The 17,217-nt window shown below is 41.7% G+C and overlaps 2 non-coding genes across 2 annotated transcripts; both read right to left on the bottom strand.

The window, feature by feature from the left end:
- Window positions 1-5,568: 5,568 nt before the first annotated feature.
- Window positions 5,569-5,641, bottom strand: trnav-cac. Its single transcript has one exon. It is a non-coding gene; the product is annotated as a tRNA-Val (tRNA).
- A 9,766-nt stretch (window positions 5,642-15,407) lies between these two features.
- trnav-cac lies at window positions 15,408-15,480 on the bottom strand. Its single transcript has one exon. It is a non-coding gene; the product is annotated as a tRNA-Val (tRNA).
- Between the last annotated feature and the right edge of the window lie 1,737 nt (window positions 15,481-17,217).

Below are 17,217 nucleotides of genomic sequence, written 5' to 3'. Positions count from 1 at the left end.
TCTGAGGTCCTGAGCGCTCTGGGGCAGGTTGTCATCAAGGATCTCTGTACTTTGGGCAATTCATCTTTCCCTCGATCCTGACTAGGAGGGGACTGAGCTAGTCGATCCTGACTAGTTTACTAGTTTACCAGTCTCTGCCGCTGAAAAACATTCACACACTATGATGCTGCCACCACCATGCTTCACCGTAGAGATGGTACCAGGTTTCCTCCAGACCTGATGCTTGGCATTCAGGCCAAAGAGTTCAATCTTGGTTTCATCAAATCAAATCGTATTTGTCACATGTGACCGAATACAACATAGGGTTTGTCGTGCCCTGTTCATGACTGTCTTGGTTAGACCATGACCATAATAGTTTGTTGGTGATCTGGACACCAAGGAACTTGAAGCTCTCAACCTGCTCCACTACAGCCCCGTTGATGAGAATGGGGGCATGCTCAGTCCTCCTTTTCCTGTAGTCCACAATCATCTCCTTTGTCTTGATCACGTGGAGGGATAGGTTGTTGTCCTGGCACCACACGGCCAGGTCTCTGACCTCTTCCCTATAGGCTGTCTCATCGTTGTCGGTGATCAGGCCTACCACTGTTGTGTCATCGGCAAACTTGATGATGGTGTTGGAGTCGTGCCTGGCCATGCAGTCATGAGTGAACAGGGAGTACAGGATGGGACTGAGCACACACCCCTGAGGGGCCCCCATGTTGAGGATCAGCGTGGTGGATGTGTTGTTACCTACCCTTACCACCTGGGGGCGGACCGTTAGGAAGTCCAGGATCCAGTTGCAGAGGGAGGTGTTTAGTCCCAGGGTCCTTAGCTTAGTGATTAGCTTTGAGGGCACTATGGTGTTGAACGCTGAGCTGTAGTCAATGAACAGCATTCTCACATACAGTTGAAGTCGAAGTTTACATACACTTAGGTTGGAGTCAATTAAACTAATTTTTCAACCACTGCACAAATTTCTTTGTTAACAAATTATAGTTTTGGCAAGTCGGTTAGGACATCTAATTTATGCATGACACAAGTAATGTTTCCAACAATTATTTACAGACAGATTATTTCACTTATAATTGACCATATCACAAATCCAGTGGGTCAGAAGTTTACATACACTAAGTTGACTGTGCCTTTAAACAGCTTGGAAAATTCCAGAACATGATGTCATGGCTTTAGAAGCTTCTGATAGGCTAATTGACATAATTTGAGTCAATTGGAGGTGTACCTGTGGATGTATTACAAGGCCTACCTTCAAACGCAGTGCCTCTTTGCTTGACATCATGGGAAAATCAAAAGAAATCAGCCAAGACCTCAGAAAAAAAATAGTAGACCTCCACAAGTCTGGTTCATCATTGGGAGCAATTTTCAAATGTCTGAAGGTACCATGTTCATCTGTACAAACAATAGTACGCAAGTATAAACACCATGGGACCACGCAGCCGTCATACCGCTCAGCAAGGAGACGCATTCTGTCTCCTAGAGATGAACGTGCTTTGGTGCGAAAAGTGCAAATCAATCCCAGAACAACAGCAAAGGACCTTGTGAAGATGCTGGAGGAAACAGGTACAAAAGTATCTATAGCCACAGTAAAACGAGTCCTATATCGACATAACCTGAAAGGCCGCTCAGCAAGGAAGAAGCCACTGCTCCAAAACCGCCATAAAAAAGCCAGACTACGGTTTGCAGCTGCACATGGGGACAAAGATTGTACTTTTTGGAGAAATGTCCTCTGGTCTGATGAATCAAAAATAGAACTGTTTGGCCATAATGACCATCGTTATGTTTGGAGGAAAAAGGGGGAGGCTTGCAAGCCGAAGAACACTATCCCAACCGTGAAGCACGGGGGTGGCAGCATCATGTTGTGGTAGTGCTTTGCTGCAGGAGGGACTGGTGCACTTCACAAAATAGATGGCATCATGAGGATGGAAAATTATGTGGATATATTGAAGCAACATCTCAAGACATCAGTCAAGAAGTTAAAGCTTGGTCGCAAATAGGTCTTCCAAATAGACAATGACCCCAAACATACTTCCAAAGTTTTGGAAAAATGGCTTAAGGACAACAAAGTAAAGGTATTGAAGTGGCCATCACAAAGACCTGACCTCAATCCTATAGAAAATTTGTGGGCAGAACTGAAAAAGCGTGTGCGAGCAAGGAGGCCTACTAAACCTGACTCAGTTACACCAGCTCTGTCAGGAGAAAAGGGCCAAAATTCACCCAACTTATTGTGGGAAGCTTGTGGAAGGCTGCCCGAAACATTTGACTAAAGTTAAACAATTTGAAGGCAATGCTACCAAATACTAATTGAGTATATGTAAACTTCTGACTCACTGGGAATGTGATTAAAGAAATAAAAGCTGAAATAAATCATTCTCTCTACTATCATGCTGACATCTCACATTCTTAAAATAAAGTGGTGATCCTAACTGACCTAAGACAGGGAATTTTTACTAGGATTAAATGTCAGGAATCGTGGAAAGACCTGAGTTTAAATGTATTTGGCTAAGGTGTATGTAAACTTCCGACTTCAACTGTAGGTGTTCCTTATGTCCAGCTGGGAAAGGGCATTGTTGAGTGTAAGAGATTGCATCATCTTTGGATCTGCTGGGACGATATGCAAATCTAGGTGGGTCTAGGGTTTCTGGGATAGTGGTGTGGATGTGAGCCATGACCAGCCTTTCAAAGCACTTCATGGCTACAGATGTGAGTGCTATGAGTCGGTAGTCATTTAGGCAGGTTACCTTAGTGTTCTTGGGCACCTAAAGACTCTCAGACCATGAGAAACAAGATTCTATGGTCCGATGAAACCAATATGTGTTATTTCATAGTTTTGATGTCTTCACTATTATTCTACAATGTAGAAAATAGTGAAAATAAAGACAAACCCTGGAATGAGTAGGTGTGTCCAAACCTTTGACTGGTACTGTATGTATACTAGGGATTCCTGTTAAATGTAAATTCGCCATTGCAGTAGTTGAATGGAGGGATTTCAGTGCCAACAGAAATTGTATTGGAATTCCATCATTTGTATTCCTATTATAAGACATTGAATTTGAGTTCAATATTTTTGAATTTGTAATTGAATCATTGAATTCATAAATTTAACTTTTATATCATGATTTGAAACTGAATTAAATGGAAATATAATTTCAATGTAATACTATTTAATATATAATATTAATATATAATACACTGCTCAAAAAAATAAAGGGAACACTTAAACAACACAATGTAACTCCAAGTCAATCACACTTCTGTGAAATCAAACTGTCCACTTAGGAAGCAACACTGATTGACAATAAATGTCACATGCTGTTGTGAAAATGGAATAGATAAAAGGTGGAAATTATAGGCAATTAGCAAGACACCCCCAATATAGGAGTGGTTCTGCAGGTGGTGACCACAGACCACTTCTCAGTTCCTATGCTTCCTGGCTGATGTTTTGGTCACTTTTGAATGCTGGCGGTGCTTTCACTCTAGTGGTAGCATGAGACGGAGTCTACAACCCACACAAGTGGCTCAGGTAGTGCAGCTCATCCAGGATGGCACATCAATGCGAGCTGTGGCAAGAAGGTTTGCTGTGTCTGTCAGCGTAGTGTCCAGAGCATGGAGGCGCTACCAGGAGACAGGCCAGTACATCAGGAGACGTGGAGGAGGCCGTAGGAGGGCAACAACCCAGCAGCAGGACCGCTACCTCCGCCTTTGTGCAAGGAGAAGCACTGCCAGAGCCCTGCAAAATGACCTCCAGCAGGCCACAAATGTGCATGTGTCTGCTCAAACGGTCAGAAACAGACTCCATGAGGGTGGTATGAGGGCCCGACGTCCACAGGTGGGGGTTGTGCTTACAGCCCAACACCGTGCAGGACGTTTGGCATTTGCCAGAGAACACCAAGATTGGCAAATTCGCCACTGGCGCCCTGTGCTCTTCACAGATGAAAGCAGGTTCACACGCACATGTGACAGACGTGACAGAGTCTGGAGACGCCGTGGAGAACGTTCTGCTGCCTGCAACATCCTCCAGCATGACCGGTTTGGCGGTGGGTCAGTCATGGTGTGGGGTGGCATTTCTTTGGGGGGCCGCACAGCCCTCCATGTGCTCGCCAGAGGTAGCCTGACTGCCATTAGGTACCGAGATGAGATCCTCAGACCCCTTGTGAGACCATATGCTGGTGCGGTTGGCCCTGGGTTCCTCCTAATGCAAGACAATGCTAGACCTCATGTGGCTGGAGTGTGTCAGCAGTTCCTGCAAAAGGAAGGCATTGATGCTATGGACTGGCCCGCCCGTTCCCCAGACCTGAATCCAATTGAGCACATCTGGGACATCATGTCTCGCTCCATCCACCAACGCCACGTTGCACCACAGACTGTCCAGGAGTTGGCGGATGCTTTAGTCCAGGTCTGGGAGGAGATCCCTCAGGAGACCATCCGCCACCTCATCAGGAGCATGCCCAGGCGTTGTAGGGAGGTCATACAGGCACGTGGAGGCCACACACACTACTGAGCCTCATTTTGACTTGTTTTAAGGACATTACATCAAAGTTGGATCAGCCTGTAGTGTGGTTTTCCACTTTAATTTTGAGTGTGACTCCAAATCCAGACCTCCATGGGTTGATAAATTTGATTTCCATTGATAATTTTTGTGTGATTTTGTTGTCAGCACATTCAACTATGTAAAGAAAAAAGTATTTAATAAGAATATTTCATTCATTCAGATCTAGGATGTGTTATTTTAGTGTTCCCTTAATTTTTTTAGCAGTGTATAATATAGCATTCATTTTATGTATATCAAGTTTACAAACTATAATTTCAAGTTGACTAAAGTTCCATAGATTCAACTTCTCAAATATATTCAGATTCAGTTTTCAAATTCAGTTCTTTAAATTCAAAACCAAAGACAACATCCTGATACTTTGCCAGCCAGAAAAGGTAGAGGAGAACAGATAGAATCAAACGCTCTCTGTGGTAAACAGAAGCCAATGTGGGAAGCCAATGTAGGCTATTTCATGAACTTTCTTCATGAACCGTTTTGGCTGTGAGCGATTATAACCCAATTCTCGAAAGCTAAGACTCTCTGGGACATGTACTTTCTGTTCCCCTCTATGATTCTCAAAGGCCGCACAGGACAAGTTAGAATCGAGTGTGACAAAACAAACATAATTTTGGCCGCCATAAGATTAAATGTACACCAGATGGTGCAACCTACCTATGTATTTTGTCTAGTGGCATGCGCGGTTAAGTTTTGGCCACGAGAGAAAAATGTAGGGGGGTGTTTATCTTACAGTAACGTAATAGTATATGCTATTATATTCAGTTATGTAGAATACTATCATTATGTGATATTGCAGACATTGACTCAGCTTTGATCTAACGTTATTAAACAAGCATCATTCGCCAGAGTAGCCTGTTCTCTTAGAGTAGACCAGAGACTGCTTAAAGTACTGCATACAAATAACATGATCAGCACATGCAACGAAGCTTTGGGATCTTTACTGCAGAGAAAAATACGTCACAGAAAATTCGGATCCGCAAACACTTCGTTGTTAATTTTCAGTCACTGGTCCTATTTTGACAAAAAAATGTTTCCGCCCGGTTTCGAACCGGGGACCTTTCGCGTGTGAGGCGAACGTGATAACCACTACACTACGGAAACTGAAGTCAGCAGGTAGACAAATAGTTTAAAGATCTCAACAAATTCTTTGACAGCATGCATATCATATATTTGAAGAATCTGTTACTCTCTTTATGTTGTATATTTATATAAGTATACTAGGGATTCTTGTCAAATGTAAATTACTTTGAGAAATCAAACAATTCGCTTCGCCATTGTAGTATTTGAATGGAGTGATTTCAGTGCCAAAATTCTTTGAATTCCATCCCATTTTAATTTGCATTATAAGACATTGCATTTGAGTTCAATAATGTAATCACAATTTAAGGGTCAATGACCAGCACGGTTTTCGGCGTGGTACCTTCGGAAGGCAGGGACAGGTATTAGAATCCGGCTCTCGAAGGACCAAATTTTTAAGAGAATTATGTTCTCAATGTTCATAAACCCAATTGAATTAACTACTCAGTCTGCGACCCAGAATTTGTAAGATACTGGTTGAAATGAAACAGATGGAGGCCCAGCTACAATAGTCAGAAAGTTTATTTACGAGAGCGCTAGTTAGTTGTACAAAACCATTCATTTTATACTGGCTTCTTACACACATACTTTCACACACAAACAGACTCCTTACGCACATACTTACACACACAAACATTAGGTATCCTACGCACACACTGTCCCACTACCCAGCTGACAAAGATTAGGGACCGTGAGAAGAACTCCCTGTCCTTTCCCAAATCTCTCAGTGGCCCCTAGCCAAGGTCGGCACCGAATCTTGCTCAGACAGTCTGTGTTTAAGACACTTTAGAGACATATTGTTATATTGTTTTACCCTAATTCTGACTAAAACTACACACATCATGACTAAAACTACACACATCATTTATTATAATTTTACTGACTAACACTACACACATCATTAATTATAATTTTATGATTCAGATCAATTTCACTGTCCTTTATATGGTTTCAGGGTGGAATATTCTAATCATTCATTAAAACATATACATTCCATCCACATGAAGTGACTATGCATAGATAATAAACAACGAGTAGCAGCAGTGTACAAAACAAAGGGGGGTGTCAATGTAAATAGTCCGGTGGCCATTTGATTAATTGTTAAACAGTCTTATGGCTTGGGGGTAGAAGCTGTTCAGGAGCCTTTTGGTCCTAAACTTGGTGCTCCGGTACCGCTTGCAGTGCGGTAGCAGAGAAAACAGTTTGACTTGGGTGACTGGAGTCTGACAATTTTTTGGGCTTTCCTCTGACACCGCCTAGTATATAGGTCCTGGATGGCAGGAAGCTTGGCCTCAGTGATGTACTGGGCTGTACGCACTACCCTCTGTAGCGCCTTACGGTCAGATGCCGAGCAGTTGCCATACCAGGCGGTGATGCAACTGGTCAGGATGGTCTCGATGGTGCAGCTGTAGAACTTCTTGAGGATCTGGGGACCCATGCCAAATCTTTTTGGTTTCCTGAGGGGGAAAAGGTGTTGTCGTGCCCTCTTCATGACTGTCTTGGTTTGTTTAGACCATGATAGTTTGTTGGTGATGTGGACACCAAGGAACTTGAAACTCTCGACCCGCTCCACTACAGCTCCATCAATGTTAATGCGGGCCTGTTCGGCCCGCCTTTTCCTGTAGTCCACGATCAGCTCCTTTGTCTTGCTCACATTGTGGGAGAGGTTGTTGTCCTGGCAAAACACTGCCAGGTCTCAGAGCCAGTGTAGTAGGATTCAATCTTAATCCTGTATTGATGCTTTGCTTGTTTGATGGCTCGTCTGAGGGCATAGCGGGATTTCTTATAAGCGTCCGGATTAGTGTCCCGCTCCAAGAAAGCAGCAGCTCTAGCCTTTAGCTCGATGCAGATGTTGCCTGTAATCCATGGCTTCCGGTTGGGATATGTACATACGGTCACTGTGGGGATGATGTCGTCGATGAACTTATTGAAGAAGCCGATGACTGAGGTAATGTACTCAATGCCATTGGATGAATCCCGGAACATATTCCAGTCTGTGCTAGCAAACAGTCCTGTAGCGTAGCATCTGCGTCATCTGACCACTTCTGTATTGAGCGAGTCACTGGTACTTCCTGCTTTAGTTTTTGCTTGTAAACAGGAATCAGGAGGATATAATTATGGTCAGATTTGCCAAATGGAGGGCGGGGGAGAGCTTTGTATGCCTCTCTATGTGTGGAGTAAAGGTGGTCTAGAGGATAGATGGCAGCATTCACACAAAACTTAAAGCGCGAACCACCACATTTGACCATGGCAAGGGAATATGGCAGAATACAAACAGTGCAGTTATTCCCTCCACGAGGCAAGCAAACAGTCAGTATAGAGACAAAGTGGAGTTTAAATTCAACGGATCAGACACGAGACGTATGCGGCAGGGTCTAAAGACAATCACGGACTACAAAAGGAAATCCCCCAAGTGTTTAAGGTAGGAAACAAATACAATTTTTTTTTTTAAATTAAAACGCCTCCAACTCAATCATCAAGTTTGCAAATGACACAACAGTAGTAGGCTTGATTACCAACAATGACGAGACCGCCTACAGGGAGGTGAGGGCTCTGGGAGTGTAGTGTTAGGACAATAACATCTCACTCAAAGTCAAAAAAAAAAAGGAGAAGATCGTGGACTTCAGGAAACAGCAGAGGGAGCCACCCCCCTATACACATTGACGGGACCGCAGTGGAGAAGGTAGAAAGCTTCAAGTTCCTCAGCGTACACATCACTGACAAACTGAAATAGTCCACGCGCACAGACAGTGTGGTTAAGACGCAACAGCGCCTCTTCAACCTCAGGAGGCTGAAGAAATTTGGCTTGGCACCTAAAACCCTCAAACTTTTACAGATGCACAATTGAGAGCATCCTGTCGGGCTGTATCACCACCTGGTACAGCAACTGCACCACCCACAATCGCAGGGCTCTCCAGAAGGTGGTGCGGTCTGCCCAGCGCATTATCGGGGGCAAACTACCTGCCCTCCAGGACACCTACACCACCCGATATCACAGGAAGGCCAAAAAGATCATCAAGGACAACAACCATCCGAGCCACTGCCTGCTCACCCCGCTATCATCCAGAAGGCGAGGTCAGTACAGGTGCATCAAAGCTGGGACCGAGAGACTGAAAAACAGCTTCTAACAAGACCAGCAGACTGGTAATAGCCATTGCTAGCACATTAGAGGCTGCTGCCTATATACATATACTTGACATTACAGGCCACTTTAATAAAGCAACACTAGTCACTTTAATAATGTTTTTATATCTTGCATTACTCATCTCATATGTACAGTTGTAGTCGGAAGTTTACATACACCTTATACCTTAAATACATTTAAACTCAGTTTCACGATTCCTGACATTTAATCCTAGTAAATATTCCCTGTTTTAGGTCAGTTAGGATCACCACTTTATTTTAAGAATGTGAAATGTCAGAATAATAGTATAGAGAATGATTTATTTCAGCTTTTATTTCTTTCATCACATTCCCAGTGGGTCAGAAGTTTACATACACTCAATTAGTATTTGGTAGCATTGCCTTTAAATTGTTTAACTTCTTATGGCTGCAGGGGCAGTATTGAGTAGCTTGGATGAAAGGTGCCCAGAGGTGCCCATAGTAAACTGCCTGCTCCTCAGTCCCAGTTGCTAATATATGCATATTATTAGTCATATTGGATAGAAAACACTCTGAAGTTTCTAAAACTGTTGGAATGATGTCTGTGAGTATAACAGAACTCATATGGCAGGCAAAAATTGGGAGAAAAAATCCAAACTGAGAAAAAATCCAAACAGGAAGTGGGAATTCTGAGGCTGGTCGATTTTCAACCAAGACCCTATTGAATTCACAGTGAGATATGGATGAGTTTGCACTTCCTACGGCTTCCACTAGATGTCAACAGTCTGTAGAACCTTGTCTGATGCCTCTACTGTGAAGTGGGGCCGAAGGAGACAGGAAATAGTCAGGTCTACCATGACCTGACCATGCTCTGACCATGTGCGTTCACATGAGTGAGCTCTGTTCCATCGCACATCTGAACTCAATGTAATTCTCCGGTTGGAAAGTTATTCAAGATTTATGTTAAAAACATTCTAAAGATTGATACAATACATCGTTTGACATGTTTCTACTGACTGTTACGGAACTTTTTGACATTTTGTCTGCTTTTAGTGAACGCGCTTCCTGACGTTGGATTTGTTTACCAAACACGCTAACAAAAATAGCTATTTGGACATAAATGATGGACATTACCGAACAAAACTAACATTTCTTGTGGGAGTCCTGGGAGTGCATTCCGATGAAGATCAGCAAAGGTAGGTGAAGATTTATAATGCTTTTTATAATGCTTGCTTTTGTGGCTGAACGCTGTTCTCAGATTATTGAATATTGTGCTTTTGCCATGAAGCTTTTTGAAATCTGACACAGTGGTTGCATTAAGAACAAGTGTATCTTTAATTCTATGTAAAACATATATCTTTCATCAAAGTTTATGATGAGTATTTATGTTATTTGACGTGGCTCTCTGCAATTTCCCCGGATATTTGAGGCATTTCTGAACATGGCGCCAATGTAAACTGAGGTTTTTGGATATAAATATTAACTTTATCTAACAAAACATATGTATTGTGTAACATGAAGTCCTATGAGTGTCATCTGATGAAGATCATCAAAGGTTAGTGATTCTATTTCTGCTTTTTGTGACTCCTGTCTTTGGCTGGAAAAATTACTGTGTTTGTGATTTTGCGGTGACCTAACATAATCGTTTCTGGTGCTTTCGCTGAAAAGCCTATTTGAAATCGGACACTTTGGTGGGATTAACAACAAAATTACCTTTAAAATAGTATAAGATACATGTATATTTGAGGAATTTTAATTATGAGATTTCTGTTGTTTGAATTTGGCGCCCTGCACTTTCACTGGCTGTTGTCATATCATCCCGTTAACGGGATTGCAGCCATAAGAAGTTTTAACTTGGGTCAAACGTTTCGGGTAGCCTTCCACAAGCTTCCCACAATAAGTTGGGTGACTTTTGGCCCATTCCTCCTGACAGAGCATGTGTAACTGAGTCAGGTTTAGTAGGTCTCCTTGCTCGCACACGCTTTTTCAGTTCTGCACACAAATTTTCTATAGGATTGGGGTCAGGGCTTTGTGATGGCCACTCCAATACCTTGACTTTGTTGTCCTTAAGCCATTTTTCCACAACTTTGGAAGTATGTTTGCGGTCATTGTCCATTTGGAAGACCCATTTGCGACCAAGCTTCAACTTTCTGACTGATGTCTTGAGATGTTGCTTCAATATATCCACATAATTGTCCATCCTCATGATGCCATCTATTTTGTGAAGTGCACCAGTCCCTCCTGCAGCAAAGCACCCCCACAACATGATGCTGCCACCCTCACAACATGATACTGCCACCCTCGTGCTTCATGGTTGGGATGGTGTTCTTCGGCTTGCAAGCATCCCCCTTTTTCCTCCAAACATAACGATGGTCATTATGGTGAAACAGTTCTATTTTTGATTCATCAGACCAGAGGACATTTCTCAAAAAGTACGATCTTTGCCCCCATGTGCAGTTGCAAACCGTAGTCGGCTTTTTTATGGCGGTTTTGGAGCAGTGGCTTCTTCCATGCTGAGAAGCCTTTCATGTTATGTTGATATAGGACTCGTTTTACTGTGGATATAGATACTTTTGTACCTGTTTCCTTCAGCATCTTCACAAGGTCCTTTGCTGTTGTTCTGGGATTGATTTGCACTTTTTGCACCAAAGTACGTTCATCTCTAGGAGACAGAACGCGTCTCCTACCTGAGCGGTATGATGGCTGCGTGGTCCTATGGTGTTTATACTTGCATACTATTGTTTGTACAGATGAACGTGGTACCTTCATGCGTTTGTAAATTGCTCCCAAGGATGAACCAGACTTGTGGAGGTCTACAATGTTTTTCTGAGGTCTTGGCTGATTTCTTTTGATTTTCCCATGATGTCAAGCGAAGAGGCACTGAGTTTGAAGGTAGGCCTTGAAATACATCCATAGGTACACCTCCAATTGGTCATGGGTGCACCTCAGCCACGCTTAAGGTCCTAAACGACATCATAACCACCATCGATAAGAGACATTACTGTGCAGCCGTATTCATCGACCTGGCCAAGGCTTTCGACTCTGTCAATCACCACATTCTCATTGGCAGACTCAACAGCCTTGTTTTCTCAAATGATTGCCTCGCCTGGTTTACCAACTACTTCTCTGATAGAGTTCAGTGTGTCAAATCGGAGGGCCTGTTGTCCGGACCTCTGGCAGTCTCTATGGGGTTGCCACAGGGTTCAATTCTCGGGCTGACTCTCTTCTCTGTATACATCAATGATGTCGCTCTTGCTGCTGGTGAATCTCTGATCCACCTCTATGCAGACGACACCATTCTGTATACTTCTGGCCCCTCTTTGGACACTGTGTTAACTAACCTCCAGACGACCTTCAATGCCATACAACTCTCCTTCCGTGGCCTCCAACTGCTCTTAAATGCAAGTAAAACTAAATGCATGCTATTCAATCGATCACTGCCCGCACCTGCCCGACTGTCCAGCATCACTACTCTGGAAGGCTCTGACTTAGAATACGTGGACAACTACAAATACCTAGGTGTCTGGTTAGATTGTAAACTTTTCTTCCAGACTCACATTAAGCATCTCCAATCCAAAATTAAATCTAGAATCGGCTTCCTATATCGCAACAAAGCATCCTTCACTCATGCTGCCAAACATACCCTCGTAAAACTGACCATCCTACCGATCCTCGACTTCGGTGATGTCATCTATAAAATAGCCTCCAACACTCTACTCAACAAATTGGATGCAGTCTATCACAGTGCCATCCGTTTTGTCACCAAAGCCCCATACACTACCCACCACTGCGACCTGTACGCTCTCGTTGGTTGGCCCTCGCTTCATACTCGTCGCCAAACCCACTGGCTACAGGTTATCTCCAAGTCTCTGCTAGGTAAAGCCCCGTCTTATCTCAGCTCACTGGTCACCATAGCAGCACCCACTCGTCGCACGTGCTCCAGCAGGTATATCTCACTGGTCACCCCAAAAGCCAATTCCTCCTTTGGTCGCCTTTCCTTACAGTTCTCTGCTGCCAATGACTGGAACGAACTGCAAAAATCACCAAAGCTGGAGACTCATATCTCCCTCACTAGCTTTAAACACCAGCTGTCAGAGCAGCTCACAGTTCACTGCACCTGTGCATAGCCCATCTGTAAACAGCCCATCTATCTACCTCATCCCCATACTGTATTTATTTATTTATCTTGCTCCTTTGCACCCCAGTATCTCTTCCTGCACATTCATCTTCTGCACATCTACCATTCCAGTGTTTAATTGCTATATTGTAATTAATTCGCCACCATGGCCTATTTATTGCCTTACCTCCCTTATCTTACCTCATTTGCACTCACTGTATATAGACTTTTTTGTTTTCTTTTTTTTACCGTATTATGTATGTTTTGTTTATTCCATGTGTAACTCTGTGTTGTTGTATGTGTCGAATTGCTATGCTTTATCTTGGCCAGGTCGCAGTTGCAAATGAGAACTTGTTCTCAACTAGCCAACCTGGTTAAATAAATGTGAAATAAAATAAATGTAAAAAATTTGCTTATCAGAAACTTCTAAAGCCATGACATCATTTTCTAGAATTTTCCAAGCTTTTTAAAGGCACAGTCAACTTAGTGTATGTAAACTTCTGACCCACTGGAATTGTGATACAGTGAATTGTAAGTGAAATAATCTGTCTGTAAACAATTGTTGGAAAAATTACTTGTGTCATGCACAAAGTAGACGTCCTAACCGACTTGCCAAAACTATAGTTTGTTAACAAGAAATTTGTGGAGTTGTTGAAAAACAAGTTTTAATGACTCCAACCTAAGTGTATGTAAACTTCCGACTTCAACTGTATTCTATACTATTCTACTGTATCTTAGTCTTAATTCCATTCCTTACATTTGTGTGTATTGGGTATATGTTGTGAAATTGTTAGATATTACTGCACTGTTGGAGCTAGAAACACAAGTATTTTGCTACACCCACAATAACATCTGCTAAACACATATATGTGACCAATAAAATTTGATTTAGCTTTATTAAACAAGCACCATTCGCCAGAGTAGCCTGTTCTCTAACAGTAGAGCAGAGACTGTCCGTAAAGTAGAGCATGCACAGGACGTGGTCCGCACATAAGAGTTAAAAAATCTCACCAAGTTATATGACAGCACATATATTACATATTTGAAGAATCTGTTACTCTCTTTATGTTGTATATTTAAGTAATAAGGCCCAAGGAGGTGTGGTATGTGGCCAATATACCATGGCTAAGGGTTGTTCTTAGGCACGACACAGCCCTAAGCCGTGGTATGTTAGCCATATCTCACAAACCCCAGAGGTGCCTTATTACTATTATAAACTGGTTGGCAACGTAATTAGAGCAGTAAAAATAAATGTTTTGTCATACTGTGGTATACGGTCTGATATGCCACAGTTGTCAGCCAATCAGCATTCAGGGCTTGAACCACCCAGTTTATAATTATACATGTATACCAGGGATTCATGTTAAATGTAAATTACTTTTTGACAAATCAAACAATTTGCGTCCCCATTGTAGTATTTGAATAGAGTGATTTCAGTGCCAACAGAAATTGTATTTGAATTCTATCATTTTTTATTTGTAATGCACAAATCTAATCATTGAATTCATGAATGTAACTTATGATTTGAAACTGAATTCAATTGCAATGTAATAATATTTATATATTGAGTTTAAATATGGTATATATTGCATTCATTTTCTGTGTATCAAGTTTAGAGACTATCATTTCAAGTTGACTAAAGTTTCATATATTCAACTTCTCAGATATATTCCGTTTTGAGTTTCAGTTCTCTAAATTTAGATTCAAAACCAAAAGACAACATCCTGGTACTTTGCCAGCCAGAAAAGGTAGAGGGGAAAAAATACAATGAAATGCTCTCTGTGGTAAACAGAAGCTATCGGCACCAATGGAGAGTTTTCTGAAGCCAATGTGGCTCAATTTAGATTCGATTTAGGTTCTGAATGAAAGGTGAAAATATGTATTTTCCGTATGTTTAAAATACATATTTTACAGGACGTCGAAAAAGCATATTTTCCAGACGTTGAAAAATACGTATTTTCCTGATGTTGAAATCAGGCTGATTTTTGGTTCTGAATTAAATTTGAAAAATACTTAATTTATAGGCATCTATGTTAGGGCCAAATCAAAGCTGGTCCAGACCAGACAAAATCTGAAACAAACATAGACGTCTAAGATTGTTCGAAGATTTTTTCAACCGAACGTTGGTGGAGTACCGCAGCAATGCGTCTCTCCAACAGCACCCTGGAGAGGCGCGCTGGGAATGGACAATCAACATATTTTGTGCCCTGCCTTTGTCAAAGTGGGCACTGTTTATCACAGAGCAGCATCAGCGCTCAACTAAAAAGCCAAATATGTCACTGGTTGTGTTAGGATTTATGTTTATGCACTATAGGCTGTTAGCATATTAGTTTAAGTCAATGTTTGCAAGATCATTATGTGATCTTGCAAACATTGACTCAGCTTTGATCTAACTTTCCAAAACAAGCACCATTTGCCAGAGTAGCCTGTTCTATAGAACAGAGAAGCTGTTCTGCTGCACATGCACAGAAGCTTTGGGATCTTTACCCCAGAGAAAAATAGGTAACAGAAAAATCGGATCCGCAGCCACTCCGTCGTTAATTTTCAGTCATTGGTCCATTTTGCCAAAAATGTTTCCGCCCGGTCTCGAACCGGGGACCTTTCGCGTGTGAGGCGAACGTGATAACCACTACACTACGGAAACTGAAAGATGTTGCCAGAAATAGAGTTAAAGAATCTCACCAAGTGATTTGACAACATGCATATCACATATTTGAAGAATCTGTTACTCTTTCTGTTGTATATTTATATATGTAGACTAGGGATTCTTGTTAAATGTAAATTACTTTTTGACAAATCAAACAATTCGCTTCCCTATTGTAGTATTTAAATGGAGTGATTTCAGTGCCAACAGAAATTGTATTTGAATTCAATATTTTTTTATTTGTAATGCCCAAATTGAATCATTGAATTCATAAATTGAACTTTGATATCATGATTTGAGACTGAATTTAAATGGCAATGTAATTTCAATGTAATAATATTTATATATTGAGTTTAAATATATATAGCATTAATTTTCTGTGCATCAAGTTTACAAACTATCACTTAAATTTCACAAAAGTTTAATATATTGAACTTCTCAGATATATTCAGATTCAGTTTAAATTCAGTTCTAAGTTCGGATTCAAAACAAAAGACAACATCCTGTTGCCAGCCATAAACGGTTGAGGAGGGAAGAGAATCAAACGCTCTCTGTGGTAAACAGAAGTAGGTGCTGAGCAATTAACATTTGTTATTTTTTGTTTTCTTAAACAGGAGAATATTCTACATAGTTTAGCATCGAAAACATGGGAACTTCAATGACCATAATCCATTGCGCGCCTACTTGTCCAATTCTAAAATGGATTAAATTATTAATTTTTCTCAATCTATACACATAATGACAAAGTGAAAACAGGTTTAGACATTTTTGCAAATGTATCAAAAATAAAAACAGAAATAACTTATTTAAATAAGTATTCAGACCCTTTGCTAAGAGACTCGAAATTGAGATCAAGTGCATCCTTTTTCCATTGATCATCCTTGAAATGTTTCTACAACTTGATTGGAGTCTACCTGTGGTAAATTCAATTGATTGGACAGGGTTTGGAAAGGCACACACCTGTCTATATAAGGTCCCACAGTTGACACTGCATGTCAAAGCAAAAACCAAGCCATGAGGTCGAAGGAATTGTCAGTAGAGCTTCGAGACAGGATTGTGTCGAGGCACAAATCTGGGGAAGAGTACCAAAAAAATCTGCAGTATTGAAGGTCCCCAAGAACACAGTGGCCTCCATCATTCTTAAATGGAAGAAATTTGGAACCACCAAGACACTTCTTAGAGCAGTCGGGGGAGAAGGGCCTTGGTCAGGGAGGTGACCAAGAACCCGATGGCCACTCTGACAGAGCTCCAGAGTTCCTCTGTGGAGATGGGAGAACCTACCAGAAGGACAACCATCTCTGCAGCACTCCACCAATCAGGCCTTTATGGTAGAGTGGCCAGACAGAAGCCACTCCTCAGTAAAAGGCAAACTGTGTACTGTTGAGTGCTGACGTCATTTCCTGTCACAACTTATGGAGTTGTTTACGTGCTGCTGTGCGGTTTGTTGCTAGTGTTACTTTGCTACCTGCCAACTTTACGTTTTTTACTTTTTAATTACCGTTTTATATTTTTATTTTTTTCCCCTTGCTCGACTTTTTTTCATTAAACTTTTTCACCCCGGACGCTTTATCTGGACATGGTTCTACAGGACCTCCACCAGCCGAAGCTAAGTAGTAACATTAACATTATGCATTCTAATTGCAGTCACTGTACTCATAATATACAGGAGAACGATCGCCTTATGGTGAGGATAGCCGTACTGCAAGCCCAGCTTCAGACGCAATCGTTAGACAAGGG

Source organism: Salvelinus namaycush, chromosome 8, assembly GCF_016432855.1.
Source record: "Salvelinus namaycush isolate Seneca chromosome 8, SaNama_1.0, whole genome shotgun sequence".
NCBI classification, from domain to species: Eukaryota; Metazoa; Chordata; class Actinopteri; order Salmoniformes; family Salmonidae; genus Salvelinus; species Salvelinus namaycush.
This window is presented reverse-complemented; position numbering and strand designations above follow the sequence as displayed.